This window comes from Bicyclus anynana, chromosome 25 (assembly GCF_947172395.1).
Source record: "Bicyclus anynana chromosome 25, ilBicAnyn1.1, whole genome shotgun sequence".
Classification (NCBI taxonomy): Eukaryota; Metazoa; Arthropoda; class Insecta; order Lepidoptera; family Nymphalidae; genus Bicyclus; species Bicyclus anynana.
In genome coordinates, this window is record NC_069107.1 from 653671 (window position 1) to 666716 (window position 13046).

Sequence of the window (13046 nt, forward strand, 5' to 3'; positions counted from 1 at the left end):
GCGACGTCGTGCGGCAGATACTAGCGCGCGCCGCCGACCCGCGCCCCGAGCGACGCCCGGACGACGAGCACAGTATGCGGGAGATCATTGCGATAGCACACAGAGGTACCCACAGCCACACCCTGACACTTCTTGACAGAGTAGTATATGTCAAGAATATTCGATTTTCTGACAACTCGATAGTGTGACTATTATACGCATATTCGTCTTTATTTCTCTCTATATAACAGCAGCCACACACGGTCATGTATACCGTGAAGTCTGCAGCGCTTTATGAATGTGGACATGGGAAGGGGAAGTGCGAAAAAACGAGTGCGATGTAGACCACAAAACTGAAGTAAGATTTCTTTCAAAAATAAAAAACAAAGCGCCATCTGTGAGCCTCAGGCATAACTGCATCGCAACAGGTTTTTGTACAAAATGGGATTGTTTCAAAGTTTTCTACGAACGCCATCTACTGGTACTTTAAAAATTGTTATTTTAAAGTACAAGCAAGACATTCATTTAATAACTTCATGCTATGTTTGAACGCTTTTTAGCGCCCGTTAAAAAAACGATATTTATACTTGACCGTGTGTAGCTGGCGTATTACCATACTATATAGACGTAGAGACGAATTCGATACTCACACTGTCAGGAGAGAAACACATTACAGAAATATAATCAAAAAGGGCACTACATATTTTCATGTTAGTTCAGTCCTTGATATATATTTTAACGTAAATTAATTTACTCTAAACCAGTTTTCTGTGACTAAACCATCAACCTTAGTTACCTTTTATTATTATTACAAGCATGATGCATAATAAAACCTCATTTTGATAAAAGCCAATTTTTCTACCTGTGGTAGGAAAAGTAGATTTGAAATTTGGAACACAATTTAATTATAAATAATCTTTGAGAAGTAATAAAGATCCTCGATCCCAAATAAATATTTTTTTAATATACCTTCAATTAACTTCATACTATATTTGAACGCTTTCATAACGTCCGTTCAAACAACTCTCGTGTGAATGTGGGCTTAATAGTAAAAATATATTTTTGGTCTAGACACTTCATGACAACCAGTTTATAGGTACAATATAATGTCATTGATGACAACCTTCAAAACTTAGTGGCAATTTGATACTGTTACTATCGCGTTAACGTAAACGCGAATTTCTAAGGAATTGAAACAGCGCCATCTAGTGCCACTACTGCACAACTTCAATTCCATATAAATTCGCGTTTACGTCAACGTGAAATAATGAAAATATTGAAAACTCGCACTAGCCGTGCTAAGAATCTATCTAAAATATTATGTCTTTATTTGCATGCAAATTATCATTTTGATGATCATTGATCATAATAAAATTTATCTTAGCAAGAAAACATAATGGCAATTACATAAAACTACAATAAAATGATATCAGATCATGTCTTATCTATTTCTCAGAAAAATAGAATTATTACATTGTTTACGACATCTTATCTCACAAACCTGGAGTAATAAACACCAATCATTATTCATGATGTAATATTTTTCAATTGAAGGGAGCAAACTCAACTTGATGTAACTGAAAATTTACATAAATCTTACTAAAATTATAAACGCGAAAGTTTGTTACTCTTTAACGCCGCAATTACTGAACCGATTTAGCTGAAATTTAGAATGGAAATAGATATTACTCTGGAATAACACACTAGCTAATTTTAATTTCCGGAAAAATCCATGGTTCTTGAGGAATTTGTGAAAAACTAAACTTCACGCGGACGAAGTCGCGGGCGTCCGCTAGTGTATTGCAGACAAGACAACAGCCCGCGTAGTTCCCGTTCCCATGTAGAGAAAATGCAAATAACGTGGCATTCTAGTGGAAAAAGTATTTTCAAAGTCGGTTCCGCAGATCCATAGATTATTCCCTACAACACCACATGCTTAACCTCTTTGTAATCTTAGTAGGTATATATATCTAACTGCCTCGTCTGTCTGGATATTCTGTGTGGTGTCGGAGTATTTGGCCCAGGAAGGCTTTTCTGTAATTATGTTTTGTATAACTCGCTAGTGCGAGTTTCGATTCATCTCCATCTCTCTCTGTCTAACACGATACAATAGAAATAGAAATTTCAGGGCGAGGAGGGAAGATCGGACTAAAAAACGCATAATATAAAAGAATCACTTGTCCTTATCAGATTACGCGGAATTATACGATGACTTTATGATATGTTATTGTCAACTAAAAACAGGATATATTTCTATTATGCACTCTACTGCTGGAGTTACAAAGGTGGAATTAAGGAGTAGTCCGAACTTAGGCTTCGCACGGGTTTTTTGAAAAGAAGTCAGAAAAAATATTCTGATATAGTCACTTTGAAGCGTGTCTTACACAATCTATTTCAACTACCAAAATAAATAAAAAGTGGATCAGATTATTGCTTTCATTGCCAATAAAATGCCAAAAATAAAAAAAAGAAATATTTCGCAACGTGGTCCTAATTTGACGAAAAATAGTCCGAACTTAGGCGACTGTACCTTATTTATGAAACTATTTATGTATGTATTAGTAATTGTATAATTTTTTCTTAAAAATTTAATTGATATGAGATTAGATATAGTAGAATATGAAACGGCGCGTAACTTGGTTTTAAACCTCTCTGTCTTTATTTTAAAACTTACTTCATTTGACTTATAAAATGCACTCGACTTTTATTACCCCTGTGCATTACAAGAGTTGTTAAAACTCGAGTGCATTTTATAATTTACTACCCTTTCATAATTTACTATTTGTTACCCTATAAATTACTGGCTGATTGTTTATTGGGTATCACAAATAACAACGACATTTTGTACTATACTAGATATGTTACGTGCCTACCAAATCACCGCAAAGACTGAGCCAAATTTGGCTACTCCACTGAGCGCACACATGCTCAATTTTATATTTAAACCAATTACATAATTATGTAAATACAATTTTTAAAGTTCCTATACAACTCGATATTTTATATGTTCGTCCGACTTCGTCCGCGTGGAAATCAATGTAAACTTTCAAGCCTTATTTCACCACTTTAGGGGTTGAATTAAAAAAAAAATTTAAATCACATTATATTTCGTATTTTTTTTATGGTTTATGAACAAATTTTTAAAACTATAACTCTAAAAATTAAGAACTTTCCATACAAACTTTCAACCCCTATTTCACCCCCTTCTTATTTTATTTTTGCAATTAAAAGTATTCTATAGCCTAAGTTTCATTTGAATTCCTTCAGTAGTTTCAGCGTGATGCCCGAATAACAAAAAGACACGGACGGACAGACAGACAAAAAGTCAAAAAAAAAATATTTTTATCTTCAGTATCGGGGTATCCCCCAACAAAAAAATCAAAATATCTTCAATGTACAGAATTTGACCTGCTACAGTTTTATTATAAGTATATATACATACATAGATATAGATTTGTTTACTAAATTTCGGTATTTACTATGCAACTCAATGAAATTAAGACAATTAGCTGCTTTTGTTTGCAGTTTTGACGCGTTAGGAACATATCTCTATTATAAATCTTTGACTGATAATAATTGACATAATATTATACACTTGTTTTAAACTGCCTCGGTGGTTCAGTAATGCCTGTAATGCATCTAATCACAAGGTTCCAGGTACATACGAAGACATATCATTGAAGTCATTCAAATAAGCTGATAATGACACTTGCCTCGCATTTTACATCATTTTTTTGGAAGGACTGAACTAAAATGAAATATTTATATTATTATTAAGTTAGATTACAGTAGATTACATTAATTTCGGAATAGTCTTCTAAAAAATTAATTAACCAAAAATAATTATTTTCTAAGCTTAATTATTTTTTGTTAATAATATGGAAATGGCTCATTACTGTATTTTTCTTAAATCGGTACTTATTGAAATATTTGGTTTATATTCTAATGTTTTGTGTGTAGTATTATTTCAGATTAAAATATTTTAAAGCCTTCATCCTGTGATGATAACATAATGTAAGTATCTTTATATAAAACTAGTAGTAGTAGTAAGTATGGTCAACGTGCACAGAGTTTTTAACTAGGGCATGCACTAAACATACAAAATATACAAACAATTACATTTTATCTCGTAAGTTCAGTGGTTAAGCCTGCGCGGTTTATAATCAGAAGGTACTGATTTCGAATCCGGAACAGGCTATGAGGTACAAAGATTTTAATTCTTCCAAGAAAATTTCAAATAAAACTTCTCAGATCGAGTTAGTGTTGTTACACCCCCGTGCCTCAGAGAGCATATTAAGCCATATTCGGTCCCGATCATTAAATTCATTAACATATGATAGTGGTCGTTAATGAATTTAATTATTACTCTAAGCCCGCCAACCTGCATTGGAACCGCGTGGTTGGTCTAAGCACCATCCTACTAATATTATAAACGCGAAAGTTTGTACGGATGTTTGGATGTATGTTTGTTTTGATGTTTGTTACTCTTTAACGCCGCTACTACTGAAGCGATTAGAGCGAGTCGCGGGCGTCCTCTAGTATCCTATAAGGAAGAAAAAATGGTCTTGTAGTTGTCCATCAAAATAGGCTGACATTAATGGTTTGACATTTATCATTTAGGTACAAAAGGTACGTCATGAATAAAAAAAAATGTTAATGTAATTTCTTAAATTGTGTTTTCAGGACTTTGGAACAGCCGATCAAAGAGGGGATAGATGAGAGATAGATAAAAGAAATGTAAGTATTCTCTGAAATATAATTTAACTAATTATGGGTAGGGTAAAGGACCCAATAGTCAGCCCCGCACTAGTAGTTAGCCTTTACAGTCATTATAATAATAATAAATCCTCTTTATTTCCTATAAAACTTAAACCTAATTACAATGTATTTTTAAGTTTTTACCTAAACTATGTTAGTAATACTAAATAATGATCATGTTTATTTGTGTTAATTTTTATTGTTTATTATTATAGGAATCCCTTGGTAGGGTATAGGCCTCCTCTCATTTCTTCCATTCGTCTCTTTCCTGCGCTATTTTAATCCAATTTTCCCCGCTATCGAGATAATATAATCTACCCATCGCTTCTGTGGTCTGGCCACATTTCTTTTTCCTTGTGGACCAGTCCATGTCGTGCTTTTAAGAGTCCCAAGCTGAACATCTCGCTACATGGCCGGCCCAGCTCCATTTTAGTTTTAGAGCTTGGTGTAACGCATCTGTCAATTTTGTCTTTTTTCGTATCTCATGACTTCTTGTCTTTTGGATTTTACAGTTTACAGACATTATTTACCCATAAATCATATTGGTATTCGTTTTCACGTATAGAATAACGTTTGATCGAATCTTTATTTTCTTATTGTCTAATACGCACATTTACGACTCAATAGCATGTCATTATAGCGAGCTAAGAAATCTAAATATCACGTGTTTCAAACGGTGAACGAAAAACATCGCGAGGAAGCCTGCATAAATGAGAATTTTCTCAATTCTCTAGGTGTGTGAAGTCTGCCAATTAGCATTAGGCCAGCATGCTGGACATAATAGCCTAACCACGCTCATTCTGAGACTCGTTCGTTTACGTAGCCGCCATATATAATACTAGACGCGTTACTTTTGCAATTATTTTCTTAAGGAAACACGGTCAAATGAACAAGTTATTGTTTTTATGTAGTGTTAAATATTTAAAATACAAATCAATCAAATTGAATTACTCAGTAAAAGGCTGACTACTAGATACCTTACCTTAATAGTTTTAAACTGCCTCTATCTATCTATTATTTACTGCTATAGTACAGTGGGTAGTCTATGCTTTGGATGATTAGGTCCTGGGTCATGGGCGATTATGGGAGGGGGGGTGTTTGTTTAGAATGAGTCTAGAATGAACGGCCTAGATTTTTGACGGCCTCTGTGGCGCAGTAGTATGCGCGGTGGATTTACAAAACGGAGGTCCTGGGTTCGATCCCCGGCTGGGCAGATTGAGATTTTCTTAGTCCAGGTCTCTTCTTGGTCCAGGTCTAGCTGGTGTAGAAACCGAAAGGAGTGTGGATTTTTATCCTCCTCCTAACAAGATAGCCCGCTTCTATTGTAGACTGCATTATCACTTACCATCAGGTGATATTGTAGTCAAGGGCTAACTTGGAAAAAAAAACCTGTGCCCACCCTAGGATTCTGGTTTCTATCTAGTTTCCGATATGGAATTCTATTATTGTTCTAATATGAAGTAATCCTCGGTACGCCAATGTCCTGGATTTGAGACCTGGGACCTGGACCTATGTAGTAGATACTATAATATTCATTTATATTTTTTACAGAATACTAAAAATGCGGTTGTTATTGATTTGATGTTAATTATATTGAGTGGCTAATATACCAAAGTTAGTGAATAAGCTAGCAGGACATCGTCATCCAAAGCACAGACTAACAATTGGACCGAGGGAAAATACAGACATTTCTAGGTTGTTCTCTTTTCGTGCAATCACCGCTAAGCAAGGGTACTTAATTTTTTAAATTGACATAGAAAAGCCTCGTCCGCAGTCAGAAACTGCACATAAACGTTTTATTATCAAAGCCACCCTCACCCCCCACCCGGGGTTGCAACATAAAACCATTATGTGCGAAACAAAAAACGGCAATAAAACGCACTGTCCATGCCAACTATATTATTATTTTAGAAAAAACATTAAATCGCAAAAGTTCGGTACCAAACAAAAATAGCCAAGCTGTAGGGTTGTCACTCTGTTGCGTTTCTTTTGATGCGACTGACGTCATCCGTCAAGCCGAAAATTAAAATTTTAAATCATAAAGATTTAAAAATTTCAGACAGTTCTTTCAGAACGGCTTTAACTAATACAGCACTAATTTGTTACCGCCTTCAAACTGATCGGAAGGTAGCACATACGATGTTATTTTTCACTTTTTAGTTTAGTAGATTTTTTTTATGATTTTGAAGTCATTTGTTTTCAAGTCGGTTAAAAATAATGAACAAGTATACAATCAATGTTTAAGTATTTTTTAACACATCGGTATGTATTTGAAAGTCTAGATTGAACGGCTTTAATTAATATAACCGAACACGAAAAATACAATCGACTTCGAAATCACAAAAATGTTTCTACTAAACTAAAAAACAAAAAATAACGTCATACTATGTGCTACCTTCTGATCAGTTTGAAGGTAGTACCAAGTTAGTTATAAATCCATTGTTACCGAGGGATTTGTGAAAAACTAAATTCCACGCAGACGAAGTCGCAGGCGTCCGCTAGTACACAATATATCAAAAAAAAATTAGATATGTCTCGTTTTTGTCTTCGGCCTGGGTCGGTCAGATGACCGTTCTTCTTTGGTTATTTTACTCATCTGGAATTCTTCAGCTTTGTGATCTCTGTTTTCCGCCCTAGTAGAAACTAGTCCATACTAGGGCACAATCAACTGAGAAGATCTGGCAAATAACTAAAAAATTACTTAAAATAATTGTCGCTTAGTAACTTATTATACATATTAATATTCCAGTAAAAGTTCCATCGAATCGAAAATACAGCTTTCAAATCACAGACAGACACTTTAATTTTATTCATACACGTACTATCGGACCCCCGCGACTTTGTCCGCGTGGAATTCAGTTTCCAAATTCCGCGGGTACCATGAATTTTTCCGGGATGAAAAGTGTTAATCCAGAGAAAAATCTATTTCCATTCCAAATTTCATCTAAAGCTCTAGTAGTAGCGACGTTGAAGAGTAACAAAGGTCCAAACAAACATCCATACAAACCTTCGCGTTTATAATATTAGTAGGATAGTAGGCTAAATTCCAACTTATTCTTGAAGATAAACGCCATGCGAATGCAAATATCAAAAACTATTTCATCAATAAACTAAAGTAAGTCAAATGTGGCAACCCTAAATAGGATACTTGGCTACGCAGCAATGATCATTACGTATGTCTGTATGTGTACAGTTAAACAGTAATTTAAGTTGGTTATGCAATCGGCTGGCAGACCGCCAGTCGAGCCGACCGGATTGCTTCTCTCGGACAGAATATTTTAGTTGCAGAGCTGGTGAGCTTCTGGGAAGCGCTACTGCCATAAGTGTGCCACCAGTTTTGTTGTTCTGGTTTGAAGAATTATGAAAGGCTAGTTACCCTACCGGCAAAGACGTACCGCCAAGCGATTTAGCGTACCGGTACAATGCCGTGTAGAGACCGAAAGGGGTGTGGATTTCATTCTCCTCCTAACAAGTTAGCCCGCTTCCATCTTAGACTGCATCTTAGACTTACCATCAGGTGAGATTGAGAAAAAAAAAAAAATTCTTATCGGTGCAATAACTATAATGGCATATGTAGTACCTCAGATTGCCTCGAACCTCGATCAACTACCTCGCTAGTCCTATAAGCTTAGTAGAATTAAGCACTTTAATTTATCAACAATTTGCGAAATAATTCCTAGTGAATTTTAGTACACACCTTTATTTCGGCGATAAGAAGTTATTAAAAATCGACACTGATATCGTGCTGGCTAAAAAATTATACCGATACTACAGCCTTTCTATAACAAGATCCCCAAGACTGTGATGGACCTGCCAATGCACAACTTTAAGCAATGTGTTAAAAAACATTTACTTAGTCGAGGTTACTACACTATTGATAAGTTCCTTAACGATAAAGGTGCTTGGAGGCCATTGGATCAGCTTCCACCTTCACACAGGAAGTAAAGCTATAAGAAATTGTAATTGTTATCAATTGTAAATTATAATACTGTATGACTTTTTCTTTTCAAAAGAGCAACTGTTGAGTTTCTTGCCGGTATCTTCTCAGCAGAACCTGCCTTCCGAACCGGTTGTAGAATCTTTACAAATAGTCAACTGACGTGTCAAAAGTGCTTGTAAACTGAGCCTACTTGAAATAAATGAATTTTGAATTTGAATTTCTTGATGACCAACCAACAAAGAAATTAGAAATTTGAAACAAGGTATTAACGCTTTCCTGCTGGCCTATTTACTAATTTGGCCTTTATTAACAACCTATTAAAATAAAGATCAAATCAAATGAGAAATATGTCATCTAGGTACTTAACTACTGTGTGATATTCACGAAGGGTAGTGTCAGTAAGCACCGGATGACATTTGTTACATAGAATCTCAATTTCCTATATATCAACTAACTTAGGTGAAAGTTAATGAATTACCCTGCTGGACAAGCCAGTAATGAATTATAATACAACTGAAAAATTACCAACAACAAGACAAACGGAAAAGTAATTTTGCACGAAAACCAAAAAACATTCCACTATAAGACGAATGCAACCGACAAAATCGTAAATCGGTAACTGTAAAGACCCACCCCCTAGAATATGCTGCCGGATTTTAGGGGTAGTAAATTTGCCAAAGAGAAAGGGGGGAGTCGAACAAGACATAACGTCTGTGTTGACTAAACTAAACTTTGATCTTTGATTAGCTGTTTTGCTGTTTTGATGACATACAATTTCTATATGATACATCTATAAGTTATGAGTTAAAGATGTTCTATTTTCTGAAGACGGTTTTTTTTAAATCTCTACGAGTTAGCCCTTGACTACAATATCACATGATGGTAAGTGATGATGCAATCAAAGATGGAAACGGCTAACATGTATTCTTTTACCAGCACTTATTTCCGACTCTCGTAGGCTATATTATATCCCCGGAATGTCACAGTAACTACGCGGGTATAGAGGTAAAGTTTGTGGTAATACAGGAATCATTGGATCTTCTGAACCGACTTTGAAAATGCTTTTACCACTAGAAAACCCACGTTATTTGTGAGTGTCATAGGCTATATTTTTCCCCGGATTCCTAATAGTAAGGGAAGGGTAAAGTCGCGGGGCGGGCAATTGCAAATAATAAAATTTGTTTTTATTTGACTGCGTGTATTAAAAAAGTACAAAGAATCAAGAAGATATAAATGTTTGGTAGACTGTACTTTATTTGGTATATGATTTATTAAGCAACAATTTTCTAACATTGGTTCTGAGTAGCGAAAAAAGTCGGAGTAATTGAATATGTTTTGCTGACTGTACTCTTTCGGTTTGATTTATTTTGTATCTGTTTATTTACTGACAAGATTCTTTTGTTTATTACCCGTAGGTACCAAAATAATTCTAAAGTTAACATGGATGTTTGTTATTTATTCATGCAAAAACTACTAAATGGATTTGGTTGAAATTTAGAATAGAAATAGACTATAATCTGGATAGAGCCGTGATAGCTCAGTGGATATGACCTCTGCCTCCGATTCCGGAGGGTGGGTGTGGGTTCGAATCTGGTCCGGGTCATGCACTTCCAACTTTTCAGTTGTGTGCATTTTGAGAAATTAAATATCACGTGTCTCAAACGGTGAACGTAAAACATCGTGAGGAAACCTACATACCAGAGATTTTTTTAATGGTTCTCTGCGTGTATGAAGTCTGCCAATTCGCATTGGGCCAGTATTGTGGACTATTGGCCTAATCCCTCTCATTCTGAGAAGAGATTCGAGCTCAGCAGTGAGCCGAATATGGATTGATAATGGTGATAATCTGGATTAACACAAAGAGATAATTGTAAAAAACTGAATTTCAAGATGAAAAGTCGTTTAATTTTTAACACAGGCGAAGTTTACACTTGAAACATGTGGGAACAGATATTTTTTTTTTACATGGCATACCTACCCAATTACTACCTATTCAAAATCATAGTAGATTTTTCCTTTTACCTTTTACCAAAACTTTACCTGACTACGTATTGTAACGAATTCTTTTATCGTTTTCAGAAAAGCTGTTTGGATCCACTGCAAGTTACACAGACAACACGAGAAAAAAATTCACTTATAATTTAATTTATTACTTATAACCTATTTGTAAATTATGAAAAGTAAAAGATTGTGGTGCTAGGAATAGATACCGAATTAAACAGCTACAGGATTTAAATAATGATATACAGTCAAATACCTATTCTGTAAATTTTAATGTCTAGGTAGGTACATAAATTGGCGACGTGTTCACCGGGACGCAAATAAGAGTAGGTAAAATTAGTTAGGTATAAGATGACGTGCAATTTTGTTACGAATTATTTTTATTTTTCATTTATTACCGTGTCATTTTAATATTTTAGTTTAGTTTAATTTACGACGTATATTTACATTATTATACTTTTGTATGTGGATTTTTATCCTTAATAAAGAAATTATTATTATTATTAATATAAATGTAGGTGCTGTTATAATACTGGTATCATACCCAAGTATCATCAAGTCTGACCGGAAAAATGAAAAACCTCAGTCACTTTGTTGTCCGTTTATCTGTCCGTCTGTCCTGTTAGAAACCTTTATTTCGGAAACGCGTGGAGCTATCAAGTTGACTCAGATCTACGGTATAATGATGTTGTGAAAAAATTAAATTTCTATGTTTACGTGAATAAATTATACGGTTGCAAACACTTTTACCATCTTCTAGGCAAGCGCGTTCCACCTTAGGGCTCATCTACACTTACCATCAGGTGAGATCGTGGTCAAGCGCGAGCACATTCAGTATAAAAAAAAAAAACATTTGCATAGACGGCTAAAAATTGTCGTTGCGCTCTCAATTTTTTTTTTCTTTTTTCTGGTCAAATCATTACCTACCTTATTTTAAATACATTTAATTTAGTCTAACTAACGTATTGCTCAATTCTAATAATACAGTATTGTACAATGTACTACTTTTTTACATTTGTTAATAAAATTATTTTTGAAATATATGACATTTTTTATAAATCATTTTAGATATTAAATATACCTACTACTAGCGCCACCTGTTAACGAGTTTGTTTGCGCAAATCAGTTACTAGATGGCGCTAAACGAATATTCATCTATTCCGCATGCAACTTCGTCCACGAGTAAATTGTAAACTTTATTATTGTTTAATTAGTAAGGATTACGATCCCGGACTTATTTGTAGATAGCGGAATTTTTCTTAGATCTTTAAAAAAAATATTCCACCAAGTATGTTTTGGTATATTATGTCCAAGGGGTTAAAGGCCAAGATACCAAAGCGATCTGACAAAGCTTATTAGAAAAATAAAACCTTAGGTTTTCAGTTAAAGGTCTTAAGTGCTTTGAATACCCGCGTATTTGTTGAGACTTGCTCTGTGACACCTGGACAGATACCAGGTGAGAAAGGTGACCAAAAACATTGTGAGCCGTCACGGGACGCCTGGCAGATGTGAAACATCGTCATTATTTTGTAAAAGTCATCATCATCTCTTTACCCTTATCCCACTTAAGTGGGGTCGGAAAAATATGTCAATCTTTTCCATTCGTCTCTATTACTCGTCAACTCATCATCCACTCCTTTTACACACATGTCCTCTTTCACACAATCCAACCATCTCTTCTTTGGCCTTCCTATTTTAAAGCACTACATTATTTTGTAAAAGTAATAATATGCAGAAACGAACAGTTTGTGACAGGAACTACATATGTCATAATGATAAAATAAAAAAATATTACAATTTTTTTCCAGATAACGATAAATATTTATTGAATAAACATTTATTTTCATTAAATACAAAAAAATACGAATTTATTTAATAATAATAATAATAAAATCCTTTATTCAGCTAAAAAAAGAACAAATTAAAAACAAGAAGAAATTACAAACTGAGACTAAGAGAGCTTACAAGCTACTTAAAGATACCTACTTAAATTACAAAGTTACTCTGTCTGTACTTAGTATAACAATTTAATAAAGAAATTCAGCTGAATGGAGCGCTGCCTCAGCTCAGAGACAGTTGAGAGCTGTAGTGCTGATTTTCAGGCATGACCCCAGGGTGAACTCACGGACCGATCAGAATACATTTGCTGTATCGCTAACAATAATTATTAAATAATAAAATTATATAAAATAATACACGATTAGTACATAATACATATTAATCTTACATTAATTCAATCCGCATGGCGACGCGTCGCCACACCATACACACTACTGCCTACAGACTGTATATTTATACCATCATACGACGTGGCGACGCATCGCCACGGCACGCGTGCACGCCACGCCAGAAATCGGTTTTACGTGAG

At 34.8% G+C, this 13046-nt stretch overlaps 1 long non-coding RNA gene across 1 annotated transcript; it reads left to right on the forward strand.

The window, feature by feature from the left end:
• The first annotated feature begins 203 nt into the window (after nucleotides 1–203).
• On the forward strand, nucleotides 204–11972 carry LOC112051760 (uncharacterized). The gene is made up of 3 exons (XR_008252121.1): nucleotides 204–3993; nucleotides 4663–4716; nucleotides 10757–11972. It is a non-coding gene; the product is annotated as an uncharacterized LOC112051760 (long non-coding RNA).
• Nucleotides 11973–13046: the final 1074 nt, after the last annotated feature.